This window comes from Taudactylus pleione, unplaced genomic scaffold (assembly GCF_031769625.1).
Source record: "Taudactylus pleione unplaced genomic scaffold, aTauple2 ptg000085l, whole genome shotgun sequence".
NCBI classification, from domain to species: domain Eukaryota; kingdom Metazoa; phylum Chordata; class Amphibia; order Anura; family Myobatrachidae; genus Taudactylus; species Taudactylus pleione.
Window position 1 is genome coordinate 4658974 of NW_028284487.1, and position 19395 is coordinate 4678368.

Below are 19395 nucleotides of genomic sequence, written 5' to 3' on the forward strand. Positions count from 1 at the left end.
TATGTGCAGATCTGAGTTAAAATTTGTTTTGTTAATAACAACTAAACTTTTAATTAACAAATCAGCAGCACTAGGAAGAAATGTGCATATCAGATACTTTCAAATATCACAAAACTGTAGTGCTATCTGTGGAATTACAGTGAATGTATTGCAATTATTTCCATCAGCCACTTTGTAAGATACATAGCAAAGTTTATTTGTTCATTCCAGAACATATTATCATCTTCATCATAATCAACAATTGCCACCAAGCTCAGGAAATCTTTCCCATCTTAAAGTTAATCTTAAATATATCTCTACAACACTGACATGAGCTGTTTCTTTTTAAAACATAAACAGTAATTGAAAAATTTAAATCAATATTTTTTGGAAACCATCATACTCACCATTGTATCCTAATCCTGATTTAATCCTAGTTTGCAGCCTTGATGTTATGAACTAATTATTTCACATATACATTTACAGAATCCTATGATGTGCCTTTCACAATATCCATACTGCCACTAAAGAATGCAAAATTTGATCTTGAGAGATCTGCAGAGATGTAATGAATGATGAGAGAAAATGCATGTTAATAAACAAATTTATGATTGTGCAGTGGCAGGTGTGCTAATTCTACATTAAATAAGCATGGGACCAATGAAATAAACAGAACGATAATAAATTATTTTGTACTCCAGGTAATGTCAGGTAGTGGTATAGAAGTAGTTGTGGCCAAGTGGTTAAGGCGATGGACTTGAAATCCATTGGAGATTCCCTGCTACGTCTTGCTTTTCGAGAATGTAAAAAACAAAGATCATACTTCCTTGACTCCTTTATTTTCTAGGAAACTATACTAGCTATTATATTTCACATAGTTTGTCTATTAATATAGCAGCCACCAAATAGAAATTGCAACAGGTTTTAAATGACAATCATGAAATGGAAAGCAATTATTTTTCCACTGAAGCTCATCACAAAATCAACGTGCAGGTAGTTGTGGCCGAGTGGTTAAGGCGATGGACTCGCAGGTTCAAATCCAGCCAGCTACGTCTTGCTTTTCGAGCATGTAAAAAACAAAGATCATACTTCCTTGACTCCTTTATTTTCTAGGAAACTATACTAGCTATTATATTTCCCATAGTTTGTTTATTAATATAGCAGCCACCAAATAGAAATTGCAACAGGTTTTAAATGACAATCATGAAATGGAAAGCAATTATTTTTCCACAGAAGCTCATCACAAAATCAACGTGCAGGTAGTTGTGGCTAAGTGGTTAAGGCGATGGACTCGAAATCCATTGGAGTTTGCCCGCGCAGGTTCAAATCCTGCCAGCTACGTTTTGCTTTTCAAACTTATTTATAAACACAATATGCATTTAAGATGTAGAAAAGCAAAATATGTTATGTTGAACAATGTAACTGTCTCATCCTAAATTACCTTCACCTTTATCCTATTTCACAATGGACTGCTTTTTGAAGCATGTAATCTCAGACAGTTAGGCTCTTCTTGCATTTTAGGAACATGTCATCAAACCATCTCCATTTTTTTTTTACTGTTTCATGATGTAATGGTTATTTATGTGTAGATCTGAGTTAAAATTTGTTTTGTTAATAACAACTAAACTTTTAATTAACAAATCAGCAGCACTAGGAAGAAATGTGGATATCAGAAACTTTCAAATATCACAAAACTGTAGTGCTATCTGTGGAATTACAGTGAATGTATTGCAATTATTTCCATTAGCCACTTTGTAAGATACATAACAAAGTTTATTTGTTCATTCCCGAACATATTATCATCTTCATCATAATCAACAATTGCCACCAAGCTCAGGAAATCTTTCCCATCTTAAAGTTAATCTTAAATATATCTCTATAACACTGACATGAGCTGTTTCTTTTTAAAACATAAACAGTAATTGAAAAATTTAAATCAATATTTTTTGGAAACCATCATACTCACCATTGTATCCTAATCCTGATTTAATCCTAGTTTGCAGCCTTGATGTTATGAACTAATTATTTCACATATACATTTGCAGAATCCTATGATGTGCCTTTCACAATATCCATACTGCCACTAAAGAATGCAAAATTTGATCTTGAGAGATCTGCAGAGATGTAATGAATGATGAGAGAAAATGCATGTTAATAAACAAATTTATGATTGTGCAGTGGCAGGTGTGCTAATTCTACATTAAATAAGCATGGGACCAATGAAATAAACAGAACGATAATAAATTATTTTGTACTCCAGGTAATGTCGGGTAGTGGTATAGAAGTAGTTGTGGCCGAGTGGTTAAGGCGATGGACTTGAAATCAATTGGGGTTTCCCCGCGCAGGTTCAAATCCTGCCAGCTACGTCTTGCTTTTCGAGCATGTCAAAAACAGAGATCATACTTCCTTGACTCCTTTATTTTCTAGGAAACTATACTAGCTATTACATTTCCCATAGTTTGACTATTAATGTAGCAGCTACCAAATAGAAATTGCAGCAGGTTTTAAATGACAATCATGAAATGGAAAGCAATTATTTTTCCACAGAAGCTCATCACAAAATCAACGTGCAGGTAGTTGTGGCCGAGTGGTTAAGGTGATGGACTCGAAATCCATTGAGGTTTCCCCGTGCAGGTTCTAATCCTGCCAGCTATGTCGAGCATTAATTAATCTTAAATATATCTCTATAACAGTGACATGAGCTGTTTCTTTTTAAAACATAAACATTAATTGAAAAATGTAAATCAATATTTTTTGGAAACCATCATACTCACCATTGTATCCTAATCCTGATTTAATCCTAGTTTGCAGCCTTGATGTTATGAACTATTTATTTCACATATATATTTGCAGAATCCTATGATGTGCCTTTCACAATATCCATACTGCCACTAAAGAATGCAAAATTTGATCTTGAGAGATCTGCAGAGATGAAGCTGGCAGGTTAAAATCCTGCCAGCTACGTCGAGCATGTCAAAAACAGAGATCATTCTTCCTTGACTCCTTTATTTTCTAGGAAACTATACTAGCTATTATATTTCCCATAGTTTGTCTATTAATATAGCAGCTACCAAATAGAATTTGCAACAGGTTTTAAATGACAATCATGAAATGGAAAGCAATTATTTTTCCACAGAAGCTCATCACAAAATCAACGTGCAGGTAGTTGTGGCCAAGTGGTTAAGGCGATGGACTCGAAATCCATTGAGGTTTCCCCGTGCAGGTTCAAATCTTGCCAGCTATGTTTTGCTTTTCAAACTTATTTAAAAACACAATATGCATTTAAGATGTAGAAAAGCAAAATATGTTATGTTATACAATGTAACTGTCTCATCCTAAATCACCTTCACTTGCATCCTATTTCACAATGGACTGCATTTTGAAGCACGTGATCTCAGACAGTGAGGCTCTTCCTTCATTTTAGGAACATGTCATCAAACCATCTCCAATTTTTTTTTACTGTTTCATGATGTAATGGTTATTTATGTGTAGATCTGAGTTAAAATTTGTTTTGTTAATAACAACTAAACTTTTAATTAACAAATCAGCAGCACTAGGAAGAAATGTGCATATCAGATACTTTCAAATATCAGAAAACTGTAGTGCTATCTGTGGAATTACAGTGAATGTATTGCAATTATTTCCATCAGCCACTTTGTAAGATACATAACAAAGTTTATTTGTTCATTCCAGAACATATTATCATCTTCATCATAATCAACAATTGCCACCAAGCTTAGGAAATCTTTCCCATCTTAAAGTTAATCTTAAATATATCTCTATAACACTGACATGAGCTGTTTCTTTTTAAAACATAAACAGTAATTGAAAAATTTAAATCAATATTTTTTGGAAACCATCATACTCACCATTGTATCCTATTCCTGATTTAATCCTAGTTTACAGCCTTGATGTTATGAACTAATTATTTCACATATACATTTGCAGAATCCTATGATGTGCCTTTCACAATATCCATACTGCCACTAAAGAATGCAAAATTTGATCTTGAGAGATCTGCAGAGATGAAATGAATGATGAGAGAAAATGCATGTTAATAAACAAATTTATGATTGTGCAGTGGCCGGTGTGCTAATTCTACATTAAATAAGCATGGGACCAATGAAATAAACAGAACGATAATAAATTATTTTGTACTCCAGGTAATGTCAGGTAGTGGTATAGAAGTAGTTGTGGCTGAGTGGTTAAGGCGATGGACTTGAAATCCATTGGGGATTCCCTGCGCAGGTTCAAATCCTGTCAGCTACGTCTTGCTTTTCGAGCATGTCAAAAACAGGAAAAACAGGATTTGTTTCTAGGAAACAAATCAACAAAATCAACGTGCAGGTAGTTGTGGCCGAGTGGTTAATGCGATGGACTTGAAATCCATTGAAGTTTCCCCGTGCAGGTTCAAATCTTGCCAGCTACGTTTTGCTTTTCAAACTTATTTAAAAACACAATATGCATTTAAGATGTAGAAAAGCAAAATATGTTATGTTGAACAATGTAACTGTCTCATCCTAAATCACCTTCACCTGCATCCTATTTCACAATGGACTGCTTTTTGAAGCACGTGATCTCAGACAGTGAGGCTCTTCCTGCATTTTAGGAACATGTCATTAAACCATCTCCAATTTTTTTTTACTGTTTCATGATGTAATGGTTATTTATGTGTAGATCTGAGTTAAAATTAGTTTTGTTAATAACAACTAAACTTTTAATTAACAAATCAGCAGCACTAGGAAGAAATGTGCATATCAGATACTTTCAAATATCACAAAACTGTAGTGCTATCTGTGGAATTACAGTGAATGTATTGCAATTATTTCCATCAGCCACTTTGTAAGATACATAACAAAGTTTATTTGTTCATTCCAGAACATATTATCATCTTCATCATAATCAACAATTGCCACCAAGCTCAGGAAATCTTTCCCATCTTAAAGTTAATCTTAAATATATCTCTATAACACTGACATGAGCTGTTTCTTTTTAAAACATAAACAGTAATTGAAAAATTTAAATCAATATTTTTTGGAAACCATCATACTCACCATTGTATCCTAATCCTGATTTAATCCTAGTTTGCAGCCTTGATGTTATGAACTAATTATTTCACATATACATTTGCAGAATCCTATTATGTGCCTTTCACAATATCCATACTGTCACTAAAGAATGCAAAATTTGATCTTGAGAGATCTGAAGAGATGTAATGAAGGATGAGAGAAAATGCATGTTAATAAACAAATTTTTGATTGTGCAGTGGCAGGTGTGCTAATTCTACATTAAATAAGCATGGGACCAATGAAATAAACAGAACGATAATAAATTATTTTGTACTCCAGGTAATGTTGGGTAGTGGTATAGAAGTAGTTGTGGCTGAGTGGTTAAGGCGATGGACTTGAAATCCATAGGGGTTTCCGTGCGCAGGTTCAAATCCTGCCAGCGTCTGCTTTTCAAGCTTGTTACTCGAGCATGTCAAAAACAAGATCATACTTCCTTGACTCCTTTATTTTCTAGGAAACTATACTAGCTATTATATTTCACATAGTTTGTCTAATAATATAGCAGCCACCTAATAGAAATTGCAACAGGTTTTAAATGACAATCATGAAATGCAAAGCAATTATTTTTCCACAGAAGCTCATCACAAAATCAACGTGCAGGTAGTTGTTTCCGAGTGGTTAAGGCGATGGACTCGCGCAGGTTCAAATCCTGCCAGCTACGTCTTGCTTTTCGAGCATGTCAAAAACAAAGATCATACTTCCTTGACTCCTTTATTTTCATGGAAACTATACTAGCTATTATATTTCCCATAGTTTGTCTATTAATATAGCAGCTACCAAATAGAAATTGCATCAGGTTTTAAATGACAATCATGAAATGGAAAGCAATTATTTTTCCACAGAAGCTCATCACAAAATCAACGTGCAGGTAGTTGTGGCCGAGTGGTTAAGGCGATGGACTCGCGCAGGTTCAAATCCTGCCAGCTATGTTTTGCTTTTCAAACTTATTTAAAAACACAATATGCATTTAAGATGTAGAAAAGCAAAATATGTAATGTTGAACAATGTAACTGTCTCATCCTAAATCACCTTCACCTGCATCCTATATCACAATGGACTACTTTTTGAAGCACGTGATCTCAGACAGTGAGGCTCTTCCTGCATTTTAGGAACATGTCATTAAACCATCTCCAATTTTTTTTACTGTTTCATGATGTAATGGTTATTTATGTGTAGATCTGAGTTAAAATTTGTTTTGTTAATAACAACTAAACTTTTAATTAACAAATCAGCAGCACTAGGAAGAAATTTGCATATCAGATACATTCAAATATCACAAAACTGTAGTGCTATCTGTGGAATTACAGTGAATGTATTGCAATTATTTCCATCAGCCACTTTGTAAGATACATAACAAAGTTTATTTGTTCATTCCAGAACATATTATCATCTTCATCATAATCAACAATTGCCACCAAGCTCAGGAAATCTTTCCCATCTTAAAGTTAATCTTAAATATATCTCTATAACACTGACATGAGCTGTTTCTTTTTAAAACATAAACAGTAATTGAAAAATTTAAATCAATATTTTTTGGAAACCATCATACTCACCATTGTATCCTAATCCTGATTTAATCCTAGTTTGCAGCCTTGATGTTATGAACTAATTATTTCACATATACATTTGCAGAATCCTATGATGTGCCTTTCACAATATCCATACTGCCACTAAAGAATGGAAAATTTGATCTTGAGAGATCTGCAGAGATGAAATGAATGATGAGAGAAAATGCATGTTAATAAATAAATTTATGATTGTGCAGTGGCAGGTGTGCTAATTCTACATTAAATAAGCATGGGACCAATGAAATAAACAGAACGATAATAAATTATTTTGTACTCCAGGTAATGTCGGGTAGTGGTATAGAAGTAGTTGTGGCTGAGTGGTTAAGGCGATGGACTTGAAATCCATTGGGGTTTCCATGCGCAGGTTCAAATTCTGCCAGCGTCTGCTTTTCAAGCTTGTTTCTCGAGCATGTCAAAAACAAGATCATACTTCCTTGACTCCTTCATTTTCTAGGAAACTATACTAGCTATTATATTTCACATAGTTTGTCTAATAATATAGCAGCCACCTAATAGAAATTGCAACAGGTTTTAAATGACAATCACGAAATGCAAAGCAATTATTTTTCCACAGAAGCTCATCACAAAATCAACGTGCAGGTAGTTGTGGCCGAGTGGTTAAGGCGATGGACTCGCGCAGGTTCAAATCCTGCCAGCTACGTCTTGCTTTTCGAGCATGTCAAAAACAAAGATCATACTTCCTTGACTCCTTTATTTTCATGGAAACTATACTAGCTATTATATTTCCCATAGTTTGTCTATTAATATAGCAGCTACCAAATAGAAATTGCATCAGGTTTTAAATGACAATCATGAAATGGAAAGCAATTATTTTTCCACAGAAGCTCATCACAAAATCAACGTGCAGGTAGTTGTGGCCGAGTGGTTAAGGCGATGGACTCGCGCAGGTTCAAATCCTGCCAGCTACGTTTTGCTTTTCAAACTTATTTAAAAACACAATATGCATTTAAGATGTAGAAATGCAAAATATGTTATGTTAAACAATGTAACTGTCTCATCCTAAATCACCTTCACTTGCATCCTATTTCACAATGGACTGCTTTTTGAAGCACGTGATCTCAGACAGTGAGGCTCTTCCTGCATTTTAGGAACATGTCATCAAACCATCTCCAAATTTTTTTTACTGTTTCATGATGTAATGGTTATTTATGTGTAGATCTGAGTTAAAATTAGTTTTGTTAATAACAAATAAACTTTTAATTAACAAATCAGCAGCACTAGGAAGAAATGTGCATATCAGATACTTTCAAATATCACAAAACTGTAGTGCTATCTGTGGAATTACAGTGAATGTATTGCAATTATTTCCATCAGCCACTTTGTAAGATACATAACAAAGTTTATTTGTTCATTCCAGAACATATTATCATCTTCATCATAATAAACAATTGCCACCAAGCTCAGGAAATCTTTCCCATCTTAAAGTTAATCTTAAATATATCTCTATAACACTGACATGAGCTGTTTCTTTTTAAAACATAAACAGTAATTGAAAAATTTAAATCAATATTTTTTGGAAACCATCATACTCACCATTGTATCCTAATCCTGATTTAATCCTAGTTTGCAGCCTTGATGTTATGAACTAATTATTTCACATATACATTTGCAGAATCCTATGATGTGCCTTTCACAATATCCATACTGCCACTAAAGAATGCAAAATTTGATCTTGAGAGATCTGCAGAGATGTAATGAAGGATGAGAGAAAATGCATGTTAATAAACAAATTTATGATTGTGCAGTGGCAGGTGTGCTAATTCTACATTAAATAAGCATGGGACCAATGAAATAAACAGAACGATAATAAATTATTTTGTACTCCAGGTAATGTCGGGTAGTGGTATAGAAGTAGTTGTGGCTGAGTGGTTAAGGCGATGGACTCAAAATCCATTGAGGTTTCCCCGCGCAGGTTCAAATCCTGCCAGCTACGTTACATTTTGCTTTTCAAACTTATTTAAAAACACAATATGCATTTAAGATGTAGAAAAGCAAAATATGTTATGTTGAACAATATAACTGTCTCATCCTAAATCACCTTCACCTGCATCCTATATCACAATAGACTGCTTTTTGAAGCACGTGATCTCAGACAGTGAGGCTCTTCCTGCATTTTAGGAACATGTCATTAAACCATCTCCAATTTTTTTTACTGTTTCATGATGTAATGGTTATTTATGTGTAGATCTGAGTTAAAATTTGTTTTGTTAATAACAACTAAACTTTTAATTAACAAATCAGCAGCACTAGGAAGAAATGTGCATATCAGATACTTTCAAATATCACAAAACTGTAGTGCTATCTGTGGAATTACAGTGAATGTATTGCAATTATTTCCATCAGCCACTTTGTAAGATACATAACAAAGTTTATTTGTTCATTCCAGAACATATTATCATCTTCATCATAATCAACAATTGCCACCAAGCTCAGGAAATCTTTCCCATCTTAAAGTTAATCTTAAATATATCTCTATAACACTGACATGAGCTGTTTCTTTTTAAAACATAAACAGTAATTGAAAAATTTAAATCAATATTTTTTGGAAACCATCATACTCACCATTGTATCCTAATCCTGATTTAATCCTAGTTTGCAGCCTTGATGTTATGAACTAATTATTTCACATATACATTTGCAGAATCCTATGATGTGCCTTTTACAATATCCATACTGCCACTAAAGAATGGAAAATTTGATCTTGAGAGATCTGCAGAGATGAAATGAATGATGAGAGAAAATGCATGTTAATAAACAAATTTATGATTGTGCAGTGGCAGGTGTGCTAATTCTACATTAAATAAGCATGGGACCAATGAAATAAACAGAACGATAATAAATTATTTTGTACTCCAGGTAATGTCGGGTAGTGGTATAGAAGTAGTTGTGGCTGAGTGGTTAAGGCGATGGACTTGAAATCCATTGGGGTTTCCGTGCGCAGGTTCAAATCCTGCCAGCGTCTGCTTTTCAAGCTTGTTTCTCGAGCATGTCAAAAACAAGATCATACTTCCTTGACTCCTTTATTTTCTAGGAAACTATACTAGCTATTATATTTCACATAGTTTGTCTAATAATATAGCAGCCACCTAATAGAAATTGCAACAGGTTTTAAATGACAATCATGAAATGCAAAGCAATTATTTTTCCACAGAAGCTCATCACAAAATCAACGTGCAGGTAGTTGTGGCCGAGTGGTTAAGGCGATGGACTCGCGCAGGTTCAAATCCTGCCAGCTACGTCTTGCTTTTCGAGCATGTCAAAAACAAAGATCATACTTCCTTGACTCCTTTATTTTCATGGAAACTATACTAGCTATTATATTTCCCATAGTTTGTCTATTAATATAGCAGCTACCAAATAGAAATTGCATCAGGTTTTAAATGACAATCATGAAATGGAAAGCAATTATTTTTCCACAGAAGCTCATCACAAAATCAACGTGCAGGTAGTTGTGGCCGAGTGGTTAAGGCGATGGACTCGCGCAGGTTCAAATCCTGCCAGCTACGTTTTGCTTTTCAAACTTATTTAAAAACACAATATGCATTTAAGATGTAGAAATGCAAAATATGTTATGTTAAACAATGTAACTGTCTCATCCTAAATCACCTTCACTTGCATCCTATTTCACAATGGACTGCTTTTTGAAGCACGTGATCTCAGACAGTGAGGCTCTTCCTGCATTTTAGGAACATGTCATCAAACCATCTCCAAATTTTTTTTACTGTTTCATGATGTAATGGTTATTTATGTGTAGATCTGAGTTAAAATTAGTTTTGTTAATAACAACTAAACTTTTAATTAACAAATCAGCAGCACTAGGAAGAAATGTGCATATCAGATACTTTCAAATATCACAAAACTGTAGTGCTATCTGTGGAATTACAGTGAATGTATTGCAATTATTTCCATCAGCCACTTTGAAAGATACATAACAAAGTTTATTTGTTCATTCCAGAACATATTATCATCTTCATCATAATAAACAATTGCCACCAAGCTCAGGAAATCTTTCCCATCTTAAAGTTAATCTTAAATATATCTCTATAACACTGACATGAGCTGTTTCTTTTTAAAACATAAACAGTAATTGAAAAATTTAAATCAATATTTTTTGGAAACCATCATACTCACCATTGTATCCTAATCCTGATTTAATCCTAGTTTGCAGCCTTGATGTTATGAACTAATTATTTCACATATACATTTGCAGAATCCTATGATGTGCCTTTCACAATATCCATACTGCCACTAAAGAATGCAAAATTTGATCTTGAGAGATCTGCAGAGATGTAATGAAGGATGAGAGAAAATGCATGTTAATAAACAAATTTATGATTGTGCAGTGGCAGGTGTGCTAATTCTACATTAAATAAGCATGGGACCAATGAAATAAACAGAACGATAATAAATTATTTTGTACTCCAGGTAATGTCGGGTAGGGGTATAGAAGTAGTTGTGGCTGAGTGGTTAAGGCGATGGACTCAAAATCCATTGAGGTTTCCCCGCGCAGGTTCAAATCCTGCCAGCTACGTTACATTTTGCTTTTCAAACTTATTTAAAAACACAATATGCATTTAAGATGTAGAAAAGCAAAATATGTTATGTTGAACAATATAACTGTCTCATCCTAAATCACCTTCACCTGCATCCTATATCACAATGGACTGCTTTTTGAAGCACGTGATCTCAGACAGTGAGGCTCTTCCTGCATTTTAGGAACATGTCATTAAACCATCTCCAATTTTTTTTACTGTTTCATGATGTAATGGTTATTTATGTGTAGATCTGAGTTAAAATTTGTTTTGTTAATAACAACTAAACTTTTATTTAACAAATCAGCAGCACTAGGAAGAAATGTGCATATCAGATACTTTCAAATATCACAAAACTGTAGTGCTATCTGTGGAATTACAGTGAATGTATTGCAATTATTTCCATCAGCCACTTTGTAAGATACATAACAAAGTTTATTTGTTCATTCCAGAACATATTATCATCTTCATCATAATCAACAATTGCCACCAAGCTCAGGAAATCTTTCCCATCTTAAAGCTAATCTTAAATATATCTCTATAACACTGACATGAGCTGTTTCTTTTTAAAACATAAACAGTAATTGAAAAATTTAAATCAATATTTTTTGGAAACCATCATACTCACCATTGTATCCTAATCCTGATTTAATCCTAGTTTGCAGCCTTGATGTTATGAACTAATTATTTCACATATACATTTGCAGAATCCTATGATGTGCCTTTCACAATATCCATACTGCCACTAAAGAATGCAAAATTTGATCTTGAGAGATCTGCAGAGATGAAATGAATGATGAGAGAAAATGCATGTTAATAAACAAATTTATGATTGTGCAGTGGCAGGTGTGCTAATTCTACATTAAATAAGTATGGGACCAATGAAATAAACAGAACGATAATAAATTATTTTGTACTCCAGGTAATGTCTTGTAGTGGTATAGAAGTAGTTGTGGCCGAGTGGTTAAGGCGATGGATTTGAAATCCATTGGGGTTTCCCCGCGCAGGTTCAAATCCTGCCAGCTGCGTCTTGCTTTTCGGGCGTGTCAAAAACAGAGATCATACTTCCTTGACTCCTTTATTTTCTAGGAAAACTATACTAGCTATTATATTTCCCATAGTTTGTCTATTAATATAGCAGCTACCAAATAGAAATTGCAACAGGTTTTAAATGACAATCATGAAATGCAAAGCAATTGTTTTTTCACAGAAGCTCATCACAAAATCAACGTGCAGGTAGTTGTGGCCGAGTGGTTAAGGCGATGGACTCGCGCAGGTTCAAATCCTGCCAGCTACGTCTTGCTTTTCGAGCATGTCAAAAACAAAGATCATACTTCCTTGACTCCTTTATTTTCTAGGAAACTATACTAGCTATTATATTTCCCATAGTTTGTCTATTAATATAGCAGCTACCAAATAGAAATTGCAACAGGTTTTAAATGACAATCATGAAATGCAAAGCAATTATTTTTCCACAGAAGCTCATCACAAAATCAACGTGCAGGTAGTTGTGGCCGAGTGGTTAAGGCGATGGACTCGAAATCCATTGGGGTTTCCCCGCGCAGGTTCAAATCCTGCCAGCTACGTTACATTTTGCTTTTCAAACTTATTTAAAAACACAATATGCATTTAAGATGTAGAAAAGCAAAATATGTAATGTTGAACAATGTAACTGTCTCATCCTAAATCACCTTCACCTGCATCCTATATCACAATGGACTGCTTTTTGAAACACGTGATCTCAGACAGTGAGGCTCTTCCTGCATTTTAGGAACATGTCATTAAACCATCTCCAATTTTTTTTACTGTTTCATGATGTAATGGTTATTTATGTGTAGATCTGAGTTAAAATTAGTTTTGTTAATAACAACTAAACTTTTAATTAACAAATCAGCAGCACTAGGAAGAAATGTGCATATCAGATACTTTCAAATATCACAAAACTGTAGTGCTATCTGTGGAATTACAGTGAATGTATTGCAATTATTTCCATCAGCCACTTTGAAAGATACATAACAAAGTTTATTTGTTCATTCCAGAACATATTATCATCTTCATCATAATAAACAATTGCCACCAAGCTCAGGAAATCTTTCCCATCTTAAAGTTAATCTTAAATATATCTCTATAACACTGACATGAGCTGTTTCTTTTTAAAACATAAACAGTAATTGAAAAATTTAAATCAATATTTTTTGGAAACCATCATACTCACCATTGTATCCTAATCCTGATTTAATCCTAGTTTGCAGCCTTGATGTTATGAACTAATTATTTCACATATACATTTGCAGAATCCTATGATGTGCCTTTCACAATATCCATACTGCCACTAAAGAATGCAAAATTTGATCTTGAGAGATCTGCAGAGATGTAATGAAGGATGAGAGAAAATGCATGTTAATAAACAAATTTATGATTGTGCAGTGGCAGGTGTGCTAATTCTACATTAAATAAGCATGGGACCAATGAAATAAACAGAACGATAATAAATTATTTTGTACTCCAGGTAATGTCGGGTAGTGGTATAGAAGTAGTTGTGGCTGAGTGGTTAAGGCGATGGACTCAAAATCCATTGAGGTTTCCCCGCGCAGGTTCAAATCCTGCCAGCTACGTTACATTTTGCTTTTCAAACTTATTTAAAAACACAATATGCATTTAAGATGTAGAAAAGCAAAATATGTTATGTTGAACAATATAACTGTCTCATCCTAAATCACCTTCACCTGCATCCTATATCACAATGGACTGCTTTTTGAAGCACGTGATCTCAGACAGTGAGGCTCTTCCTGCATTTTAGGAACATGTCATTAAACCATCTCCAATTTTTTTTACTGTTTCATGATGTAATGGTTATTTATGTGTAGATCTGAGTTAAAATTTGTTTTGTTAATAACAACTAAACTTTTATTTAACAAATCAGCAGCACTAGGAAGAAATGTGCATATCAGATACTTTCAAATATCACAAAACTGTAGTGCTATCTGTGGAATTACAGTGAATGTATTGCAATTATTTCCATCAGCCACTTTGTAAGATACATAACAAAGTTTATTTGTTCATTCCAGAACATATTATCATCTTCATCATAATCAACAATTGCCACCAAGCTCAGGAAATCTTTCCCATCTTAAAGCTAATCTTAAATATATCTCTATAACACTGACATGAGCTGTTTCTTTTTAAAACATAAACAGTAATTGAAAAATTTAAATCAATATTTTTTGGAAACCATCATACTCACCATTGTATCCTAAACCTGATTTAATCCTAGTTTGCAGCCTTGATGTTATGAACTAATTATTTCACATATACATTTGCAGAATCCTATGATGTGCCTTTCACAATATCCATACTGCCACTAAAGAATGCAAAATTTGATCTTGAGAGATCTGCAGAGATGAAATGAATAATGAGAGAAAATGCATGTTAATAAACAAATTTATGATTGTGCAGTGGCAGGTGTGCTAATTCTACATTAAATAAGCATGGGACCAATGAAATAAACAGAACGATAATAAATTATTTTGTACTCCAGGTAATGTCGGGTAGTGGTATAGAAGTAGTTGTGGCTGAGTGGTTAAGGCGATGGACTTGAAATCCATTGGGCTTTCCGTGCGCAGGTTCAAATCCTGCCAGCGTCTGCTTTTCAAGCTTGTTTCTCGAGCATGTCAAAAACAAGATCATACTTCCTTGACTCCTTTATTTTCTAGGAAACTATACTAGCTATTATATTTCACATAGTTTGTCTAATAATATAGCAGCCACCTAATAGAAATTGCAACAGGTTTTAAATGACAATCATGAAATGCAAAGCAATTATTTTTCCACAGAAGCTCATCACAAAATCAACGTGCAGGTAGTTGTGGCCGAGTGGTTAAGGCGATGGACTCGCGCAGGTTCAAATCCTGCCAGCTACGTCTTGCTTTTCGAGCATGTCAAAAACAAAGATCATACTTCCTTGACTCCTTTATTTTCATGGAAACTATACTAGCTATTATATTTCCCATAGTTTGTCTATTAATATAGCAGCTACCAAATAGAAATTGCATCAGGTTTTAAATGACAATCATGAAATGGAAAGCAATTATTTTTCCACAGAAGCTCATCACAAAATCAACGTGCAGGTAGTTGTGGCCGAGTGGTTAAGGCGATGGACTCGCGCAGGTTCAAATCCTGCCAGCTACGTTACGTTTTGCTTTTCAAACTTATTTAAAAACACAATATGCATTTAAGATGTAGAAATGCAAAATATGTTATGTTAAACAATGTAACTGTCTCATCCTAAATCACCTTCACTTGCATCCTATTTCACAATGGACTGCTTTTTGAAGCACGTGATCTCATACAGTGAGGCTCTTCCTGCATTTTAGGAACATGTCATCAAACCATCTCCAAATTTTTTTTACTGTTTCATGATGTAATGGTTATTTATGTGTAGATCTGAGTTAAAATTAGTTTTGTTAATAACAACTAAACTTTTAATTAACAAATCAGCAGCACTAGGAAGAAATGTGCATATCAGATACTTTCAAATATCACAAAACTGTAGTGCTATCTGTGGAATTACAGTGAATGTATTGCAATTATTTCCATCAGCCACTTTGTAAGATACATAACAAAGTTTATTTGTTCATTCCAGAACATATTATCATCTTCATCATAATAAACAATTGCCACCAAGCTCAGGAAATCTTTCCCATCTTAAAGTTAATCTTAAATATATCTCTATAACACTGACATGAGCTGTTTCTTTTTAAAACATAAACAGTAATTGAAAAATTTAAATCAATATTTTTTGGAAACCATCATACTCACCATTGTATCCTAATCCTGATTTAATCCTAGTTTGCAGCCTTGATGTTATGAACTAATTATTTCACATATACATTTGCAGAATCCTATGATGTGCCTTTCACAATATCCATACTGCCACTAAAGAATGCAAAATTTGATCTTGAGAGATCTGCAGAGATGTAATGAATGATGAGAGAAAATGCATGTTAATAAACAAATTTATGATTGTGCAGTGGCAGGTGTGCTAATTCTACATTAAATAAGCATGGGACCAATGAAATAAACAGAACGATAATAAATTATTTTGTACTCCAGGTAATGTCGGGTAGTGGTATAGAAGTAGTTGTGGCTGAGTGGTTAAGGCGATGGACTTGAAATCTATTGGGGTTTCCGTGCGCAGGTTCAAATCCTGCCAGTGTCTGCTTTTCAAGCTTGTTTCTCGAGCATGTCAAAAACAAAGATCATACTTCCTTGACTCCTTTAATTTCTAGGAAACTATTCTAGCTATTATATTTCACATAGTTTGTCTATTAATATAGCAGCCACCAAATAGAAATTGCAACAGGTTATAAATGACAATCATGAAATGGAAAGCAATTATTTTTCCACAGAAGCTCATCACAAAATCAACGTGCAGGTAGTTGTGGCCGAGTGGTTAAGGCGATGGACTCAAAATCCATTGAGGTTTCCCCGCGCAGGTTCAAATCCGGCCAGCTACGTTACGTTTTGCTTTTCAAACTTATTTAAAAACACAATATGCATTTAAGATGTAGAAAAGCAAAATATGTTATGTTGAACAATATAACTGTCTCATCCTAAATCACCTTCACCTGCATCCTATATCACAATGGACTGCTTTTTGAAGCACGTGATCTCAGACAGTGATGCTCTTCCTGCATTTTAGGAACGATAATAAATTATTTTGTACTCCAGGTAATGTCTTGTAGTGGTATAGAAGTAGTTGTGGCCGAGTGGTTAAGGCGATGGATTTGAAATCCATTGGGGTTTCCCCGCGCAGGTTCAAATCCTGCCAGCTGCGTCTTGCTTTTTGGGCGTGTCAAAAACAGAGATCATACTTCCTTGACTCCTTTATTTTCTAGGAAAACTATACTAGCTATTATATTTCCTATAGTTTGTCTATTAATATAGCAGCTACCAAATAGAAATTGCAACAGGTTTTAAATGACAATCATGAAATGCAAAGCAATTATTTTTCCAAAGAAGCTCATCACAAAATCAGCGTGCAGGTAGTTGTGGCCGAGTGGTTAAGGCGATGGACTCGCGCAGGTTCAAATCTGGCCAGCTAAGTCTTGCTTTTCGAGCATGTCAAAAACAAAGATCATACTTCCTTGACTCCTTTATTTTCTAGGAAACTATACTAGCTATTATATTTCACATAGTTTGTCTATTAATATAGCAGCCACCAAATAGAAATTGCAACATGTTTTAAATGACAATCATGAAATGGAAAGCAATTATTTTTCCACAGAAGCTCATCACAAAATCAACGTGCAGGTAGTTGTGGCCGAGTGGTTAAGGCGATGGACTTGAAATCCATTGAGGTTTCCCCGCGCAGGTTCAAATCCTGCCAGCTACGTTACATTTTGCTTTTCAAACTTATTTAAAAACACAATATGCATTTAAGATGTAGAAAAGCAAAATATGTAATGTTGAACAATGTAACTGTCTCATCCTAAATCACCTTCACCTGCATCCTATATCACAATGGACTGCTTTTTGAAGCACGTGATCTCAGACAGTGAGGCTCTTCCTGCATTTTAGGAACATGTCATTAAACCATCTCCAATTTTTTTTACTGTTTCATGATGTAATGGTTATTTATGTGTAGATCTGAGTTAAAATTTGTTTTGTTAATAACAACTAAACTTTTAATTAACAAATCAGCAGCACTAGGAAGAAATGTGCATATCAGATACTTTCAAATATCACAAAACTGTAGTGCTATCTGTGGAATTACAGTGAATGTATTGCAATTATTTCCATCAGCCACTTTGTAAGATACATAACAAAGTTTATTTGTTCATTCCAGAACATATTATCATCTTCATCATAATCAACAATTGCCACCAAGCTCAGGAAATCTTTCCCATCTTAAAGTTAATCTTAAATATATCTCTATAACACTGACATGAGCTGTTTCTTTTTAAAACATAAACAGTAATTGAAAAATTTAAATCAATATTTTTTGGAAACCATCATACTCACCATTGTATCCTAATCCTGATTTAATCCTAGTTTGCAGCCTTGATGTTATGAACTAATTATTTCACATATACATTTGCAGAATCCTATGATGTGCCTTTTACAATATCCATACTGCCACTAAAGAATGGAAAATTTGATCTTGAGAGATCTGCAGAGATGAAATGAATGATGAGAGAAAATGCATGTTAATAAACAAATTTATGATTGTGCAGTGGCAGGTGTGCTAATTCTACATTAAATAAGCATGGGACCAATGAAATAAACAGAACGATAATAAATTATTTTGTACTCCAGGTAATGTCGGGTAGTGGTATAGAAGTAGTTGTGGCTGAGTGGTTAAGGCGATGGACTTGAAATCCATTGGGGTTTCCGTGCGCAGGTTCAAATCCTGCCAGCGTCTGCTTTTCAAGCTTGTTTCTCGAGCATGTCAAAAACAAGATCATACTTCCTTGACTCCTTTATTTTCTAGGAAACTATACTAGCTATTATATTTCACATAGTTTGTCTAATAATATAGCAGCCACCTAATAGAAATTGCAACAGGTTTTAAATGACAATCATGAAATGCAAAGCAATTATTTTTCCACAGAAGCTCATCACAAAATCAACGTGCAGGTAGTTGTGGCCGAGTGGTTAAGGCGATGGACTCGCGCAGGTTCAAATCCTGCCAGCTACGTCTTGCTTTTCGAGCATGTCAAAAACAAAGATCATACTTCCTTGACTCCTTTATTTTCATGGAAACTATACTAGCTATTATATTTCCCATAGTTTGTCTATTAATATAGCAGCTACCAAATAGAAATTGCATCAGGTTTTAAATGACAATCATGAAATGGAAAGCAATTATTTTTCCACAGAAGCTCATCACAAAATCAACGTGCAGGTAGTTGTGGCCGAGTGGTTAAGGCGATGGACTCGCGCAGGTTCAAATCCTGCCAGCTACGTTTTGCTTTTCAAACTTATTTAAAAACACAATATGCATTTAAGATGTAGAAATGCAAAATATGTTATGTTAAACAATGTAACTGTCTCATCCTAAATCACCTTCACTTGCATCCTATTTCACAATGGACTGCTTTTTGAAGCACGTGATCTCAGACAGTGAGGCTCTTCCTGCATTTTAGGAACATGTCATCAAACCATCTCCAAATTTTTTTTACTGTTTCATGATGTAATGGTTATTTATGTGTAGATCTGAGTTAA

General features: G+C 34.3%; 13 non-coding genes across 13 annotated transcripts; all 13 read left to right on the forward strand.

The window, feature by feature from the left end:
- Positions 1–1238: 1238 nt before the first annotated feature.
- Positions 1239–1320, forward strand: TRNAS-CGA (transfer RNA serine (anticodon CGA)). Its single transcript has one exon. It is a non-coding gene; the product is annotated as a tRNA-Ser (tRNA).
- A 943-nt stretch (positions 1321–2263) lies between these two features.
- TRNAS-UGA (transfer RNA serine (anticodon UGA)) lies at positions 2264–2345 on the forward strand. Its single transcript has one exon. It is a non-coding gene; the product is annotated as a tRNA-Ser (tRNA).
- Positions 2346–2552: 207 nt separating this feature from the next.
- On the forward strand, positions 2553–2634 carry TRNAS-CGA (transfer RNA serine (anticodon CGA)). The gene has a single exon. It is a non-coding gene; the product is annotated as a tRNA-Ser (tRNA).
- A 507-nt stretch (positions 2635–3141) lies between these two features.
- On the forward strand, positions 3142–3223 carry TRNAS-CGA (transfer RNA serine (anticodon CGA)). The gene has a single exon. It is a non-coding gene; the product is annotated as a tRNA-Ser (tRNA).
- Positions 3224–4166: 943 nt separating this feature from the next.
- Positions 4167–4248, forward strand: TRNAS-UGA (transfer RNA serine (anticodon UGA)). The gene has a single exon. It is a non-coding gene; the product is annotated as a tRNA-Ser (tRNA).
- A 4240-nt stretch (positions 4249–8488) lies between these two features.
- On the forward strand, positions 8489–8570 carry TRNAL-CAA (transfer RNA leucine (anticodon CAA)). Its single transcript has one exon. It is a non-coding gene; the product is annotated as a tRNA-Leu (tRNA).
- Positions 8571–11086: 2516 nt separating this feature from the next.
- On the forward strand, positions 11087–11168 carry TRNAL-CAA (transfer RNA leucine (anticodon CAA)). Its single transcript has one exon. It is a non-coding gene; the product is annotated as a tRNA-Leu (tRNA).
- Positions 11169–12115: 947 nt separating this feature from the next.
- TRNAS-UGA (transfer RNA serine (anticodon UGA)) lies at positions 12116–12197 on the forward strand. Its single transcript has one exon. It is a non-coding gene; the product is annotated as a tRNA-Ser (tRNA).
- A 476-nt stretch (positions 12198–12673) lies between these two features.
- On the forward strand, positions 12674–12755 carry TRNAS-CGA (transfer RNA serine (anticodon CGA)). The gene has a single exon. It is a non-coding gene; the product is annotated as a tRNA-Ser (tRNA).
- A 947-nt stretch (positions 12756–13702) lies between these two features.
- TRNAL-CAA (transfer RNA leucine (anticodon CAA)) lies at positions 13703–13784 on the forward strand. Its single transcript has one exon. It is a non-coding gene; the product is annotated as a tRNA-Leu (tRNA).
- A 2819-nt stretch (positions 13785–16603) lies between these two features.
- On the forward strand, positions 16604–16685 carry TRNAL-CAA (transfer RNA leucine (anticodon CAA)). Its single transcript has one exon. It is a non-coding gene; the product is annotated as a tRNA-Leu (tRNA).
- A 238-nt stretch (positions 16686–16923) lies between these two features.
- Positions 16924–17005, forward strand: TRNAS-UGA (transfer RNA serine (anticodon UGA)). The gene has a single exon. It is a non-coding gene; the product is annotated as a tRNA-Ser (tRNA).
- A 476-nt stretch (positions 17006–17481) lies between these two features.
- Positions 17482–17563, forward strand: TRNAS-UGA (transfer RNA serine (anticodon UGA)). The gene has a single exon. It is a non-coding gene; the product is annotated as a tRNA-Ser (tRNA).
- The last annotated feature ends 1832 nt before the right edge of the window (positions 17564–19395 follow it).